We start from the raw sequence: 15,966 nt of genomic DNA, 5'->3' as shown, positions 1-15,966 counted from the left end.
TTAAAGTACAAACGTGCAAGCATACTAACCTAACCCTAGGTAAGGCATGTTAGAGCGAAAGACAGTAAACTCGAATGAGCCAAGAAAGAGCGGCGTGCGGGGCCGGTCGGAGCGCACACATCTCTCGGTGGCTGGCGGGCGAGAGAGTGCTGCGTCGCCGGCATCGGCGTCGAAAGAAGCCGAGCCGAAAAAAGTTAAAGTACAAACGTGCAAGCATACTAACCTAACCCTAGGTAAGGCATGTTAGAGCGAAAGACAGTAAACTCGAATGAGCCAAGAAAGAGCGGCGTGCGGGGCCGGTCGGAGCGCACACATCTCTCGGTGGCTGGCGGGCGAAACAGTGCTGCGTCGCCGGCATCGGCGTCGAATGAAGCAGAGCCGAAAAAAGTTAAAGTACAAACGTGCAAGCATACTAACCTAACCCTAGGTAAGGCATGTTAGAGCGAAAGACAGTAAACTCGAATGAGCCAAGAAAGAGCGGCGTGCGGGGCCGGTCGGAGCGCACACATCTCTCGGTGGCTGGCGGGCGAGAGAGTGCTGCGTCGCCGGCATCGGCGTCGAAAGAAGCCGAGCCGAAAAAAGTTAAAGTACAAACGTGCAAGCATACTAACCTAACCCTAGGTAAGGCATGTTAGAGCGAAAGACAGTAAACTCGAATGAGCCAAGAGAGAGCGGCGTGCGGGGCCGGTCGGAGCGCACACATCTCTCGGTGGCTGGCGGGCGAGAGAGTGCTGCGTCGCCGGCATCGGCGTCGAAAGAAGCAGAGCCGAAAAAAGTTAAAGTACAAACGTGCAAGCATACTAACCTAACCCTAGGTAAGGCATGTTAGAGCGAAAGACAGTAAACTCGAATGAGCCAAGAAAGAGCGGCGTGCGGGGCCGGTCGGAGCGCACACATCTCTCGGTGGCTGGCGGGCGAGAGAGTGCTGCGTCGCCGGCATCGGCGTCGAAAGAAGCCGAGCCGAAAAAAGTTAAAGTACAAACGTGCAAGCATACTAACCTAACCCTAGGTAAGGCATGTTAGAGCGAAAGACAGTAAACTCGAATGAGCCAAGAAAGAGCGGCGTGCGGGGCCGGTCGGAGCGCACACATCTCTCGGTGGCTGGCGGGCGAGAGAGTGCTGCGTCGCCGGCATCGGCGTCGAAAGAAGCAGAGCCGAAAAAAGTTAAAGTACAAACGTGCAAGCATACTAACCTAACCCTAGGTAAGGCATGTTAGAGCGAAAGACAGTAAACTCGAATGAGCCAAGAAAGAGCGGCGTGCGGGGCCGGTCGGAGCGCACACATCTCTCGGTGGCTGGCGGGCGAGAGAGTGCTGCGTCGCCGGCATCGGCGTCGAAAGAAGCCGAGCCGAAAAAAGTTAAAGTACAAACGTGCAAGCATACTAACCTAACCCTAGGTAAGGCATGTTAGAGCGAAAGACAGTAAACTCGAATGAGCCAAGAAAGAGCGGCGTGCGGGGCCGGTCGGAGCGCACACATCTCTCGGTGGCTGGCGGGCGAGAGAGTGCTGCGTCGCCGGCATCGGCGTCGAAAGAAGCAGAGCCGAAAAAAGTTAAAGTACAAACGTGCAAGCATACTAACCTAACCCTAGGTAAGGCATGTTAGAGCGAAAGACAGTAAACTCGAATGAGCCAAGAAAGAGCGGCGTGCGGGGCCGGTCGGAGCGCACACATCTCTCGGTGGCTGGCGGGCGAGAGAGTGCTGCGTCGCCGGCATCGGCGTCGAAAGAAGCCGAGCCGAAAAAAGTTAAAGTACAAACGTGCAAGCATACTAACCTAACCCTAGGTAAGGCATGTTAGAGCGAAAGACAGTAAACTCGAATGAGCCAAGAAAGAGCGGCGTGCGGGGCCGGTCGGAGCGCACACATCTCTCGGTGGCTGGCGGGCGAGAGAGTGCTGCGTCGCCGGCATCGGCGTCGAAAGAAGCAGAGCCGAAAAAAGTTAAAGTACAAACGTGCAAGCATACTAACCTAACCCTAGGTAAGGCATGTTAGAGCGAAAGACAGTAAACTCGAATGAGCCAAGAAAGAGCGGCGTGCGGGGCCGGTCGGAGCGCACACATCTCTCGGTGGCTGGCGGGCGAGAGAGTGCTGCGTCGCCGGCATCGGCGTCGAAAGAAGCCGAGCCGAAAAAAGTTAAAGTACAAACGTGCAAGCATACTAACCTAACCCTAGGTAAGGCATGTTAGAGCGAAAGACAGTAAACTCGAATGAGCCAAGAAAGAGCGGCGTGCGGGGCCGGTCGGAGCGCACACATCTCTCGGTGGCTGGCGGGCGAGAGAGTGCTGCGTCGCCGGCATCGGCGTCGAAAGAAGCAGAGCCGAAAAAAGTTAAAGTACAAACGTGCAAGCATACTAACCTAACCCTAGGTAAGGCATGTTAGAGCGAAAGACAGTAAACTCGAATGAGCCAAGAAAGAGCGGCGTGCGGGGCCGGTCGGAGCACACACATCTCTCGGTGGCTGGCGGGCGAGAGAGTGCTGCGTCGCCGGCATCGGCGTCGAAAGAAGCCGAGCCGAAAAAAGTTAAAGTACAAACGTGCAAGCATACTAACCTAACCCTAGGTAAGGCATGTTAAAGCGAAAGACAGTAAACTCGAATGAGCCAAGAAAGAGCGGCGTGCGGGGCCGGTCGGAGCGCACACATCTCTCGGTGGCTGGCGGGCGAGAGAGTGCTGCGTCGCCGGCATCGGCGTCGAAAGAAGCAGAGCCGAAAAAAGTTAAAGTACAAACGTGCAAGCATACTAACCTAACCCTAGGTAAGGCATGTTAGAGCGAAAGACAGTAAACTCGAATGAGCCAAGAAAGAGCGGCGTGCGGGGCCGGTCGGAGCGCACACATCTCTCGGTGGCTGGCGGGCGAGAGAGTGCTGCGTCGCCGGCATCGGCGTCGAAAGAAGCCGAGCCGAAAAAAGTTAAAGTACAAACGTGCAAGCATACTAACCTAACCCTAGGTAAGGCATGTTAGAGCGAAAGACAGTAAACTCGAATGAGCCAAGAAAGAGCGGCGTGCGGGGCCGGTCGGAGCGCACACATCTCTCGGTGGCTGGCGGGCGAGAGAGTGCTGCGTCGCCGGCATCGGCGTCGAAAGAAGCAGAGCCGAAAAAAGTTAAAAGTACAAACGTGCAAGCATACTAACCTAACCCTAGGTAAGGCATGTTAGAGCGAAAGACAGTAAACTCGAATGAGCCAAGAAAGAGCGGCGTGCGGGGCCGGTAGGAGCGCACACATCTCTCGGTGGCTGGCGGGCGAGAGAGTGCTGCGTCGCCGGCATCGGCGTCGAAAGAAGCCGAGCCGAAAAAAGTTAAAGTACAAACGTGCAAGCATACTAACCTAACCCTAGGTAAGGCATGTTAGAGCGAAAGACAGTAAACTCGAATGAGCCAAGAAAGAGCGGCGTGCGTGGCCGGTCGGAGCGCACACATCTCTCGGTGGCTGGCGGGCGAGAGAGTGCTGCGTCGCCGGCATCGGCGTCGAAAGAAGCAGAGCCGAAAAAAGTTAAAGTACAAACGTGCAAGCATACTAACCTAACCCTAGGTAAGGCATGTTAGAGCGAAAGACAGTAAACTCGAATGAGCCAAGAAAGAGCGGCGTGCGGGGCCGGTCGGAGCGCACACATCTCTCGGTGGCTGGCGGGCGAGAGAGTGCTGCGTCGCCGGCATCGGCGTCAAAAGAAGCCGAGCCGAAAAAAGTTAAAGTACAAACGTGCAAGCATACTAACCTAACCCTAGGTAAGGCATGTTAGAGCGAAAGACAGTAAACTCGAATGAGCCAAGAAAGAGCGGCGTGCGGGGCCGGTCGGAGCGCACACATCTCTCGGTGGCTGGCGGGCGAGAGAGTGCTGCGTCGCCGGCATCGGCGTCGAAAGAAGCGGAGCCGAAAAAAGTTAAAGTACAAACGTGCAAGCATACTAACCTAACCCTAGGTAAGGCATGTTAGAGCGAAAGACAGTAAACTCGAATGAGCCAAGAAAGAGCGGCGTGCGGGGCCGGTCGGAGCGCATACATACATCTCTCGGTGGCTGGCGGGCGAGAGAGTGCTGCGTCGCCGGCATCGGCGTCGAAAGAAGCCGAGCCGAAAAAAGTTAAAGTACAAACGTGCAAGCATACTAACCTAACCCTAGGTAAGGCATGTTAGAGCGAAAGACAGTAAACTCGAATGTGCCAAGAAAGAGCGGCGTGCGGGGCCGGTCGGAGCGCACACATCTCTCGGTGGCTGGCGAGCGAGAGAGTGCTGCGTCGCCGGCATCGGCGTCGAAAGAAGCAGAGCCGAAAAAAGTTAAAAGTACAAACGTGCAAGCATACTAACCTAACCCTAGGTAAGGCATGTTAGAGCGAAAGACAGTAAACTCGAATGAGCCAAGAAAGAGCGGCGTGCGGGGCCGGTCGGAGCGCACACATCTCTCGGTGGCTGGCGGGCGAGAGAGTGCTGCGTCGCCGGCATCGGCGTCGAAAGAAGCCGAGCCGAAAAAAGTTAAAGTACAAACGTGCAAGCATACTAACCTAACCCTAGGTAAGGCATGTTAGAGCGAAAGACAGTAAACTCGAATGAGCCAAGAAAGAGCGGCGTGCGGGGCCGGTCGGAGCGCACACATCTCTCGGTGGCTGGCGGGCGAGAGAGTGCTGCGTCGCCGGCATCGGCGTCGAAAGAAGCAGAGCCGAAAAAAGTTAAAGTACAAACGTGCAAGCATACTAACCTAACCCTAGGTAAGGCATGTTAGAGCGAAAGACAGTAAACTCGAATGAGCCAAGAAAGAGCGGCGTGCGGGGCCGGTCGGAGCGCACACATCTCTCGGTGGCTGGCTGGCGAGAGAGTGCTGCGTCGCCGGCATCGGCGTCGAAAGAAGCAGAGCCGAAAAAAGTTAAAGTACAAACGTGCAAGCATACTAACCTAACCCTAGGTAAGGCATGTTAGAGCGAAAGACAGTAAACTCGAATGAGCCAAGAAAGAGCGGCGTGCGGGGCCGGTCGGAGCGCACACATCTCTCGGTGGCTGGCGGGCGAGAGAGTGCTGCGTCGCCGGCATCGGCGTCGAAAGAAGCCGAGCCGAAAAAAGTTAAAGTACAAACGTGCAAGCATACTAACCTAACCCTAGGTAAGGCATGTTAGAGCGAAAGACAGTAAACTCGAATGAGCCAAGAAAGAGCGGCGTGCGGGGCCGGTCGGAGCGCACACATCTCTCGGTGGCTGGCGGGCGAGAGAGTGCTGCGTCGCCGGCATCGGCGTCGAAAGAAGCAGAGCCGAAAAAAGTTAAAAGTACAAACGTGCAAGCATACTAACCTAACCCTAGGTAAGGCATGTTAGAGCGAAAGACAGTAAACTCGAATGAGCCAAGAAAGAGCGGCGTGCGGGGCCGGTCGGAGCGCACACATCTCTCGGTGGCTGGCGGGCGAGAGAGTGCTGCGTCGCCGGCATCGGCGTCGAAAGAAGCCGAGCCGAAAAAAGTTAAAGTACAAACGTGCAAGCATACTAACCTAACCCTAGGTAAGGCATGTTAGAGCGAAAGACAGTAAACTCGAATGAGCCAAGAAAGAGCGGCGTGCGGGGCCGGTCGGAGCGCACACATCTCTCGGTGGCTGGCGGGCGAGAGAGTGCTGCGTCGCCGGCATCGGCGTCGAAAGAAGCAGAGCCGAAAAAAGTTAAAGTACAAACGTGCAAGCATACTAACCTAACCCTAGGTAAGGCATGTTAGAGCGAAAGACAGTAAACTCGAATGAGCCAAGAAAGAGCGGCGTGCGGGGCCGGTCGGAGCGCACACATCTCTCGGTGGCTGGCGGGCGAGAGAGTGCTGCGTCGCCGGCATCGGCGTCAAAAGAAGCCGAGCCGAAAAAAGTTAAAGTACAAACGTGCAAGCATACTAACCTAACCCTAGGTAAGGCATGTTAGAGCGAAAGACAGTAAACTCGAATGAGCCAAGAAAGAGCGGCGTGCGGGGCCGGTCGGAGCGCACACATCTCTCGGTGGCTGGCGGGCGAGAGAGTGCTGCGTCGCCGGCATCGGCGTCGAAAGAAGCAGAGCCGAAAAAAGTTAAAGTACAAACGTGCAAGCATACTAACCTAACCCTAGGTAAGGCATGTTAGAGCGAAAGACAGTAAACTCGAATGAGCCAAGAAAGAGCGGCGTGCGGGGCCGGTCGGAGCGCACACATCTCTCGGTGGCTGGCGGGCGAGAGAGTGCTGCGTCGCCGGCATCGGCGTCGAAAGAAGCCGAGCCGAAAAAAGTTAAAGTACAAACGTGCAAGCATACTAACCTAACCCTAGGTAAGGCATGTTAGAGCGAAAGACAGTAAACTCGAATGAGCCAAGAAAGAGCGGCGTGCGGGGCCGGTCGGAGCGCACACATCTCTCGGTGGCTGGCGGGCGAGAGAGTGCTGCGTCGCCGGCATCGGCGTCGAAAGAAGCAGAGCCGAAAAAAGTTAAAAGTACAAACGTGCAAGCATACTAACCTAACCCTAGGTAAGGCATGTTAGAGCGAAAGACAGTAAACTCGAATGAGCCAAGAAAGAGCGGCGTGCGGGGCCGGTCGGAGCGCACACATCTCTCGGTGGCTGGCGGGCGAGAGAGTGCTGCGTCGCCGGCATCGGCGTCGAAAGAAGCCGAGCCGAAAAAAGTTAAAGTACAAACGTGCAAGCATACTAACCTAACCCTAGGTAAGGCATGTTAGAGCGAAAGACAGTAAACTCGAATGAGCCAAGAAAGAGCGGCGTGCGGGGCCGGTCGGAGCGCACACATCTCTCGGTGGCTGGCGGGCGAGAGAGTGCTGCGTCGCCGGCATCGGCGTCAAAAGAAGCCGAGCCGAAAAAAGTTAAAGTACAAACGTGCAAGCATACTAACCTAACCCTAGGTAAGGCATGTTAGAGCGAAAGACAGTAAACTCGAATGAGCCAAGAAAGAGCGGCGTGCGGGGCCGGTCGGAGCGCACACATCTCTCGGTGGCTGGCGGGCGAGAGAGTGCTGCGTCGCCGGCATCGGCGTCGAAAGAAGCAGAGCCGAAAAAAGTTAAAGTACAAACGTGCAAGCATACTAACCTAACCCTAGGTAAGGCATGTTAGAGCGAAAGACAGTAAACTCGAATGAGCCAAGAAAGAGCGGCGTGCGGGGCCGGTCGGAGCGCACACATCTCTCGGTGGCTGGCGGGCGAGAGAGTGCTGCGTCGCCGGCATCGGCGTCGAAAGAAGCCGAGCCGAAAAAAGTTAAAGTACAAACGTGCAAGCATACTAACCTAACCCTAGGTAAGGCATGTTAGAGCGAAAGACAGTAAACTCGAATGAGCCAAGAAAGAGCGGCGTGCGGGGCCGGTCGGAGCGCACACATCTCTCGGTGGCTGGCGGGCGAGAGAGTGCTGCGTCGCCGGCATCGGCGTCGAAAGAAGCAGAGCCGAAAAAAGTTAAAAGTACAAACGTGCAAGCATACTAACCTAACCCTAGGTAAGGCATGTTAGAGCGAAAGACAGTAAACTCGAATGAGCCAAGAAAGAGCGGCGTGCGGGGCCGGTCGGAGCGCACACATCTCTCGGTGGCTGGCGGGCGAGAGAGTGCTGCGTCGCCGGCATCGGCGTCGAAAGAAGCCGAGCCGAAAAAAGTTAAAGTACAAACGTGCAAGCATACTAACCTAACCCTAGGTAAGGCATGTTAGAGCGAAAGACAGTAAACTCGAATGAGCCAAGAAAGAGCGGCGTGCGGGGCCGGTCGGAGCGCACACATCTCTCGGTGGCTGGCGGGCGAGAGAGTGCTGCGTCGCCGGCATCGGCGTCGAAAGAAGCAGAGCCGAAAAAAGTTAAAGTACAAACGTGCAAGCATACTAACCTAACCCTAGGTAAGGCATGTTAGAGCGAAAGACAGTAAACTCGAATGAGCCAAGAAAGAGCGGCGTGCGGGGCCGGTCGGAGCGCACACATCTCTCGGTGGCTGGCGGGCGAGAGAGTGCTGCGTCGCCGGCATCGGCGTCGAAAGAAGCAGAGCCGAAAAAAGTTAAAGTACAAACGTGCAAGCATACTAACCTAACCCTAGGTAAGGCATGTTAGAGCGAAAGACAGTAAACTCGAATGAGCCAAGAAAGAGCGGCGTGCGGGGCCGGTCGGAGCGCACACATCTCTCGGTGGCTGGCGGGCGAGAGAGTGCTGCGTCGCCGGCATCGGCGTCGAAAGAAGCCGAGCCGAAAAAAGTTAAAGTACAAACGTGCAAGCATACTAACCTAACCCTAGGTAAGGCATGTTAGAGCGAAAGACAGTAAATTCGAATGAGCCAAGAAAGAGCGGCGTGCGGGGCCGGTCGGAGCGCACACATCTCTCGGTGGCTGGCGGGCGAGAGAGTGCTGCGTCGCCGGCATCGGCGTCGAAAGAAGCAGAGCCGAAAAAAGTTAAAAGTACAAACGTGCAAGCATACTAACCTAACCCTAGGTAAGGCATGTTAGAGCGAAAGACAGTAAACTCGAATGAGCCAAGAAAGAGCGGCGTGCGGGGCCGGTCGGAGCGCACACATCTCTCGGTGGCTGGCGGGCGAGAGAGTGCTGCGTCGCCGGCATCGGCGTCGAAAGAAGCCGAGCCGAAAAAAGTTAAAGTACAAACGTGCAAGCATACTAACCTAACCCTAGGTAAGGCATGTTAGAGCGAAAGACAGTAAACTCGAATGAGCCAAGAAAGAGCGGCGTGCGGGGCCGGTCGGAGCGCACACATCTCTCGGTGGCTGGCGGGCGAGAGAGTGCTGCGTCGCCGGCATCGGCGTCGAAAGAAGCAGAGCCGAAAAAAGTTAAAGTACAAACGTGCAAGCATACTAACCTAACCCTAGGTAAGGCATGTTAGAGCGAAAGACAGTAAACTCGAATGAGCCAAGAAAGAGTGGCGTGCGGGGCCGGTCGGAGCGCACACATCTCTCGGTGGCTGGCGGGCGAGAGAGTGCTGCGTCGCCGGCATCGGCGTCAAAAGAAGCCGAGCCGAAAAAAGTTAAAGTACAAACGTGCAAGCATACTAACCTAACCCTAGGTAAGGCATGTTAGAGCGAAAGACAGTAAACTCGAATGAGCCAAGAAAGAGCGGCGTGCGGGGCCGGTCGGAGCGCACACATCTCTCGGTGGCTGGCGGGCGAGAGAGTGCTGCGTCGCCGGCATCGGCGTCGAAAGAAGCAGAGCCGAAAAAAGTTAAAGTACAAACGTGCAAGCATACTAACCTAACCCTAGGTAAGGCATGTTAGAGCGAAAGACAGTAAACTCGAATGAGCCAAGAAAGAGCGGCGTGCGGGGCCGGTCGGAGCGCACACATCTCTCGGTGGCTGGCGGGCGAGAGAGTGCTGCGTCGCCGGCATCGGCGTCGAAAGAAGCCGAGCCGAAAAAAGTTAAAGTACAAACGTGCAAGCATACTAACCTAACCCTAGGTAAGGCATGTTAGAGCGAAAGACAGTAAACTCGAATGAGCCAAGAAAGAGCGGCGTGCGGGGCCGGTCGGAGCGCACACATCTCTCGGTGGCTGGCGGGCGAGAGAGTGCTGCGTCGCCGGCATCGGCGTCGAAAGAAGCAGAGCCGAAAAAAGTTAAAAGTACAAACGTGCAAGCATACTAACCTAACCCTAGGTAAGGCATGTTAGAGCGAAAGACAGTAAACTCGAATGAGCCAAGAAAGAGCGGCGTGCGGGGCCGGTCGGAGCGCACACATCTCTCGGTGGCTGGCGGGCGAGAGAGTGCTGCGTCGCCGGCATCGGCGTCGAAAGAAGCCGAGCCGAAAAAAGTTAAAGTACAAACGTGCAAGCATACTAACCTAACCCTAGGTAAGGCATGTTAGAGCGAAAGACAGTAAACTCGAATGAGCCAAGAAAGAGCGGCGTGCGGGGCCGGTCGGAGCGCACACATCTCTCGGTGGCTGGCGGGCGAGAGAGTGCTGCGTCGCCGGCATCGGCGTCGAAAGAAGCAGAGCCGAAAAAAGTTAAAGTACAAACGTGCAAGCATACTAACCTAACCCTAGGTAAGGCATGTTAGAGCGAAAGACAGTAAACTCGAATGAGCCAAGAAAGAGCGGCGTGCGGGGCCGGTCGGAGCGCACACATCTCTCGGTGGCTGGCGGGCGAGAGAGTGCTGCGTCGCCGGCATCGGCGTCGAAAGAAGCCGAGCCGAAAAAAGTTAAAGTACAAACGTGCAAGCATACTAACCTAACCCTAGGTAAGGCATGTTAGAGCGAAAGACAGTAAACTCGAATGAGCCAAGGAAGAGCGGCGTGCGGGGCCGGTCGGAGCGCACACATCTCTCGGTGGCTGGCGGGCGAGAGAGTGCTGCGTCGCCGGCATCGGCGTCGAAAGAAGCCGAGCCGAAAAAAGTTAAAGTACAAACGTGCAAGCATACTAACCTAACCCTAGGTAAGGCATGTTAGAGCGAAAGACAGTAAACTCGAATGAGCCAAGAAAGAGCGGCGTGCGGGGCCGGTCGGAGCGCACACATCTCTCGGTGGCTGGCGGGCGAGAGAGTGCTGCGTCGCCGGCATCGGCGTCGAAAGAAGCAAAGCCGAAAAAAGTTAAAGTACAAACGTGCAAGCATACTAACCTAACCCTAGGTAAGGCATGTTAGAGCGAAAGACAGTAAACTCGAATGAGCCAAGAAAGAGCGGCGTGCGGGGCCGGTCGGAGCGCACACATCTCTCGGTGGCTGGCGGGCGAGAGAGTGCTGCGTCGCCGGCATCGGCGTCGAAAGAAGCCGAGCCGAAAAAAGTTAAAGTACAAACGTGCAAGCATACTAACCTAACCCTAGGTAAGGCATGTTAGAGCGAAAGACAGTAAACTCGAATGAGCCAAGAAAGAGCGGCGTGCGGGGCCGGTCGGAGCGCACACATCTCTCGGTGGCTGGCGGGCGAGAGAGTGCTGCGTCGCCGGCATCGGCGTCGAAAGAAGCCGAGCCGAAAAAAGTTAAAGTACAAACGTGCAAGCATACTAACCTAACCCTAGGTAAGGCATGTTAGAGCGAAAGACAGTAAACTCGAATGAGCCAAGAAAGAGCGGCGTGCGGGGCCGGTCGGAGCGCACACATCTCTTGGTGGCTGGCGGGCGAGAGAGTGCTGCGTCGCCGGCATCGGCGTCGAAAGAAGCAGAGCCGAAAAAAGTTAAAGTACAAACGTGCAAGCATACTAACCTAACCCTAGGTAAGGCATGTTAGAGCGAAAGACAGTAAACTCGAATGAGCCAAGAAAGAGCGGCGTGCGGGGCCGGTCGGAGCGCACACATCTCTCGGTGGCTGGCGGGCGAGAGAGTGCTGCGTCGCCGGCATCGGCGTCGAAAGAAGCCGAGCCGAAAAAAGTTAAAGTACAAACGTGCAAGCATACTAACCTAACCCTAGGTAAGGCATGTTAGAGCGAAAGACAGTAAACTCGAATGAGCCAAGAAAGAGCGGCGTGCGGGGCCGGTCGGAGCGCACACATCTCTCGGTGGCTGGCGGGCGAGAGAGTGCTGCGTCGCCGGCATCGGCGTCGAAAGAAGCAGAGCCGAAAAAAGTTAAAGTACAAACGTGCAAGCATACTAACCTAACCCTAGGTAAGGCATGTTAGAGCGAAAGACAGTAAACTCGAATGAGCCAAGAAAGAGCGGCGTGCGGGGCCGGTCGGAGCGCACACATCTCTCGGTGGCTGGCGGGCGAGAGAGTGCTGCGTCGCCGGCATCGGCGTCGAAAGAAGCCGAGCCGAAAAAAGTTAAAGTACAAACGTGCAAGCATACTAACCTAACCCTAGGTAAGGCATGTTAGAGCGAAAGACAGTAAACTCGAATGAGCCAAGAAAGAGCGGCGTGCGGGGCCGGTCGGAGCGCACACATCTCTCGGTGGCTGGCGGGCGAGAGAGTGCTGCGTCGCCGGCATCGGCGTCGAAAGAAGCAGAGCCGAAAAAAGTTAAAGTACAAACGTGCAAGCATACTAACCTAACCCTAGGTAAGGCATGTTAGAGCGAAAGACAGTAAACTCGAATGAGCCAAGAAAGAGCGGCGTGCGGGGCCGGTCGGAGCGCACACATCTCTCGGTGGCTGGCGGGCGAGAGAGTGCTGCGTCGCCGGCATCGGCGTCGAAAGAAGCCGAGCCGAAAAAAGTTAAAGTACAAACGTGCAAGCATACTAACCTAACCCTAGGTAAGGCATGTTAGAGCGAAAGACAGTAAACTCGAATGAGCCAAGAAAGAGCGGCGTGCGGGGCCGGTCGGAGCGCACACATCTCTCGGTGGCTGGCGGGCGAGAGAGTGCTGCGTCGCCGGCATCGGCGTCGAAAGAAGCAGAGCCGAAAAAAGTTAAAGTACAAACGTGCAAGCATACTAACCTAACCCTAGGTAAGGCATGTTAGAGCGAAAGACAGTAAACTCGAATGAGCCAAGAAAGAGCGGCGTGCGGGGCCGGTCGGAGCGCACACATCTCTCGGTGGCTGGCGGGCGAGAGAGTGCTTCGTCGCCGGCATCGGCGTCGAAAGAAGCCGAGCCGAAAAAAGTTAAAGTACAAACGTGCAAGCATACTAACCTAACCCTAGGTAAGGCATGTTAGAGCGAAAGACAGTAAACTCGAATGAGCCAAGAAAGAGCGGCGTGCGGGGCCGGTCGGAGCGCACACATCTCTCGGTGGCTGGCGGGCGAGAGAGTGCTGCGTCGCCGGCATCGGCGTCGAAAGAAGCAGAGCCGAAAAAAGTTAAAGTACAAACGTGCAAGCATACTAACCTAACCCTAGGTAAGGCATGTTAGAGCGAAAGACAGTAAACTCGAATGAGCCAAGAAAGAGCGGCGTGCGGGGCCGGTCGGAGCGCACACATCTCTCGGTGGCTGGCGGGCGAGAGAGTGCTGCGTCGCCGGCATCGGCGTCGAAAGAAGCCGAGCCGAAAAAAGTTAAAGTACAAACGTGCAAGCATACTAACCTAACCCTAGGTAAGGCATGTAAGAGCGAAAGACAGTAAACTCGAATGAGCCAAGAAAGAGCGGCGTGCGGGGCCGGTCGGAGCGCAAACATCTCTCGGTGGCTGGCGGGCGAGAGAGTGCTGCGTCGCCGGCATCGGCGTCGAAAGAAGCAGAGCCGAAAAAAGTTAAAGTACAAACGTGCAAGCATACTAACCTAACCATAGGTAAGGCATGTTAGAGCGAAAGACAGTAAACTCGAATGAGCCAAGAAAGAGCGGCGTGCGGGGCCGGTCGGAGCGCACACATCTCTCGGTGGCTGGCGGGCGAGAGAGTGCTGCGTCGCCGGCATCGGCGTCGAAAGAAGCCGAGCCGAAAAAAGTTAAAGTACAAACGTGCAAGCATACTAACCTAACCCTAGGTAAGGCATGTTAGAGCGAAAGACAGTAAACTCGAATGAGCCAAGAAAGAGCGGCGTGCGGGGCCGGTCGGAGCGCACACATCTCTCGGTGGCTGGTGGGCGAGAGAGTGCTGCGTCGCCGGCATCGGCGTCGAAAGAAGCAGAGCCGAAAAAAGTTAAAGTACAAACGTGCAAGCATACTAACCTAACCCTAGGTAAGGCATGTTAGAGCAAAAGACAGTAAACTCGAATGAGCCAAGAAAGAGCGGCGTGCGGGGCCGGTCGGAGCGCACACATCTTTCGGTGGCTGGCGGGCGAGAGAGTGCTGCGTCGCCGGCATCGGCGTCGAAAGAAGCAGAGCCGAAAAAAGTTAAAGTACAAACGTGCAAGCATACTAACCTAACCCTACGTAAGGCATGTTAGAGCGAAAGACAGTAAACTCGAATGAGCCAAGAAAGAGCGGCGTGCGGGGCCGGTCGGAGCGCACACATCTCTCGGTGGCTGGCGGGCGAGAGAGTGCTGCGTCGCCGGCATCGGCGTCGAAAGAAGCCGAGCCGAAAAAAATTAAAGTACAAACGTGCAAGCATACTAACCTAACCCTAGGTAAGGCATGTTAGAGCGAAAGACAGTAAACTCGAATGAGCCAAGAAAGAGCGGCGTGCGGGGCCGGTCGGAGCGCACACATCTCTCGGTGGCTGGCGGGCGAGAGAGTGCTGCGTCGCCGGCATCGGCGTCGAAAGAAGCAGAGCCGAAAAAAGTTAAAGTACAAACGTGCAAGCATACTAACCTAACCCTAGGTAAAGCATGTTAGAGCGAAAGACAGTAAACTCAAATGAGCCAAGAAAGAGCGGCGTGCGGGGCCGGTCGGAGCGCACACATCTCTCGGTGGCTGGCGGGCGAGAGAGTGCTGCGTCGCCGGCATCGGCGTCGAAAGAAGCAGAGCCGAAAAAAGTTAAAGTACAAACGTGCAAGCATACTAACCTAACCCTAGGTAAGGCATGTTAGAGCGAAAGACAGTAAACTCGAATGAGCCAAGAAAGAGCGGCGTGCGGGGCCGGTCGGAGCGCACACATCTCTCGGTGGCTGGCGGGCGAGAGAGTGCTGCGTCGCCGGCATCGGCGTCGAAAGAAGCCGAGCCGAAAAAAGTTAAAGTACAAACGTGCAAGCATACTAACCTAACCCTAGGTAAGGCATGTTAGAGCGAAAGACAGTAAACTCGAATGAGCCAAGAAAGAGCGGCGTGCGGGGCCGGTCGGAGCGCACACATCTCTCGGTGGCTGGTGGGCGAGAGAGTGCTTCGTCGCCGGCATCGGCGTCGAAAGAAGCCGAGCCGAAAAAAGTTAAAGTACAAACGTGCAAGCATACTAACCTAACCCTAGGTAAGGCATGTTAGAGCGAAAGACAGTAAACTCGAATGAGCCAAGAAAGAGCGGCGTGCGGGGCCGGTCGGAGCGCACACATCTCTCGGTGGCTGGCGGGCGAGAGAGTGCTGCGTCGCCGGCATCGGCGTCGAAAGAAGCAGAGCCGAAAAAAGTTAAAGTACAAACGTGCAAGCATACTAACCTAACCCTAGGTAAGGCATGTTAGAGCGAAAGACAGTAAACTCGAATGAGCCAAGAAAGAGCGGCGTGCGGGGCCGGTCGGAGCGCACACATCTCTCGGTGGCTGGCGGGCGAGAGAGTGCTGCGTCGCCGGCATCGGCGTCGAAAGAAGCCGAGCCGAAAAAAGTTAAAGTACAAACGTGCAAGCATACTAACCTAACCCTAGGTAAGGCATGTTAGAGCGAAAGACAGTAAACTCGAATGAGCCAAGAAAGAGCGGCGTGCGGGGCCGGTCGGAGCGCACACATCTCTCGGTGGCTGGCGGGCGAGAGAGTGCTGCGTCGCCGGCATCGGCGTCGAAAGAAGCAGAGCCGAAAAAAGTTAAAGTACAAACGTGCAAGCATACTAACCTAACCCTAGGTAAGGCATGTTAGAGCGAAAGACAGTAAACTCGAATGAGCCAAGAAAGAGCGGCGTGCGGGGCCGGTCGGAGCGCACACATCTCTCGGTGGCTGGCGGGCGAGAGAGTGCTGCGTCGCCGGCATCGGCGTCGAAAGAAGCCGAGCCGAAAAAAGTTAAAGTACAAACGTGCAAGCATACTAACCTAACCCTAGGTAAGGCATGTTAGAGCGAAAGACAGTAAACTCGAATGAGCCAAGAAAGAGCGGCGTGCGGGGCCGGTCGGAGCGCACACATCTCTCGGTGGCTGGTGGGCGAGAGAGTGCTGCGTCGCCGGCATCGGCGTCGAAAGAAGCAGAGCCGAAAAAAGTTAAAGTACAAACGTGCAAGCATACTAACCTAACCCTAGGTAAGGCATGTTAGAGCGAAAGACAGTAAACTCGAATGAGCCAAGAAAGAGCGGCGTGCGGGGCCGGTCGGAGCGCACACATCTCTCGGTGGCTGGCGGGCGAGAGAGTGCTGCGTCGCCGGCATCGGCGTCGAAAGAAGCAGAGCCGAAAAAAGTTAAAGTACAAACGTGCAAGCATACTAACCTAACCCTAGGTAAGGCATGTTAGAGCGAAATACAGTAAACTCGAATGAGCCAAGAAAGAGCGGCGTGCGGGGCCGGTCGGAGCGCACACATCTCTCGGTGGCTGGCGGGCGAGAGAGTGCTGCGTCGCCGGCATCGGCGTCGAAAGAAGCCGAGCCGAAAAAAGTTAAAGTACAAACGTGCAAGCATACTAACCTAACCCTAGGTAAGGCA

Source organism: Styela clava, chromosome 3 (assembly GCF_964204865.1).
Source record: "Styela clava chromosome 3, kaStyClav1.hap1.2, whole genome shotgun sequence".
Classification (NCBI taxonomy): Eukaryota; Metazoa; Chordata; class Ascidiacea; order Stolidobranchia; family Styelidae; genus Styela; species Styela clava.
Note: the sequence above shows the minus strand (reverse complement) of the source record.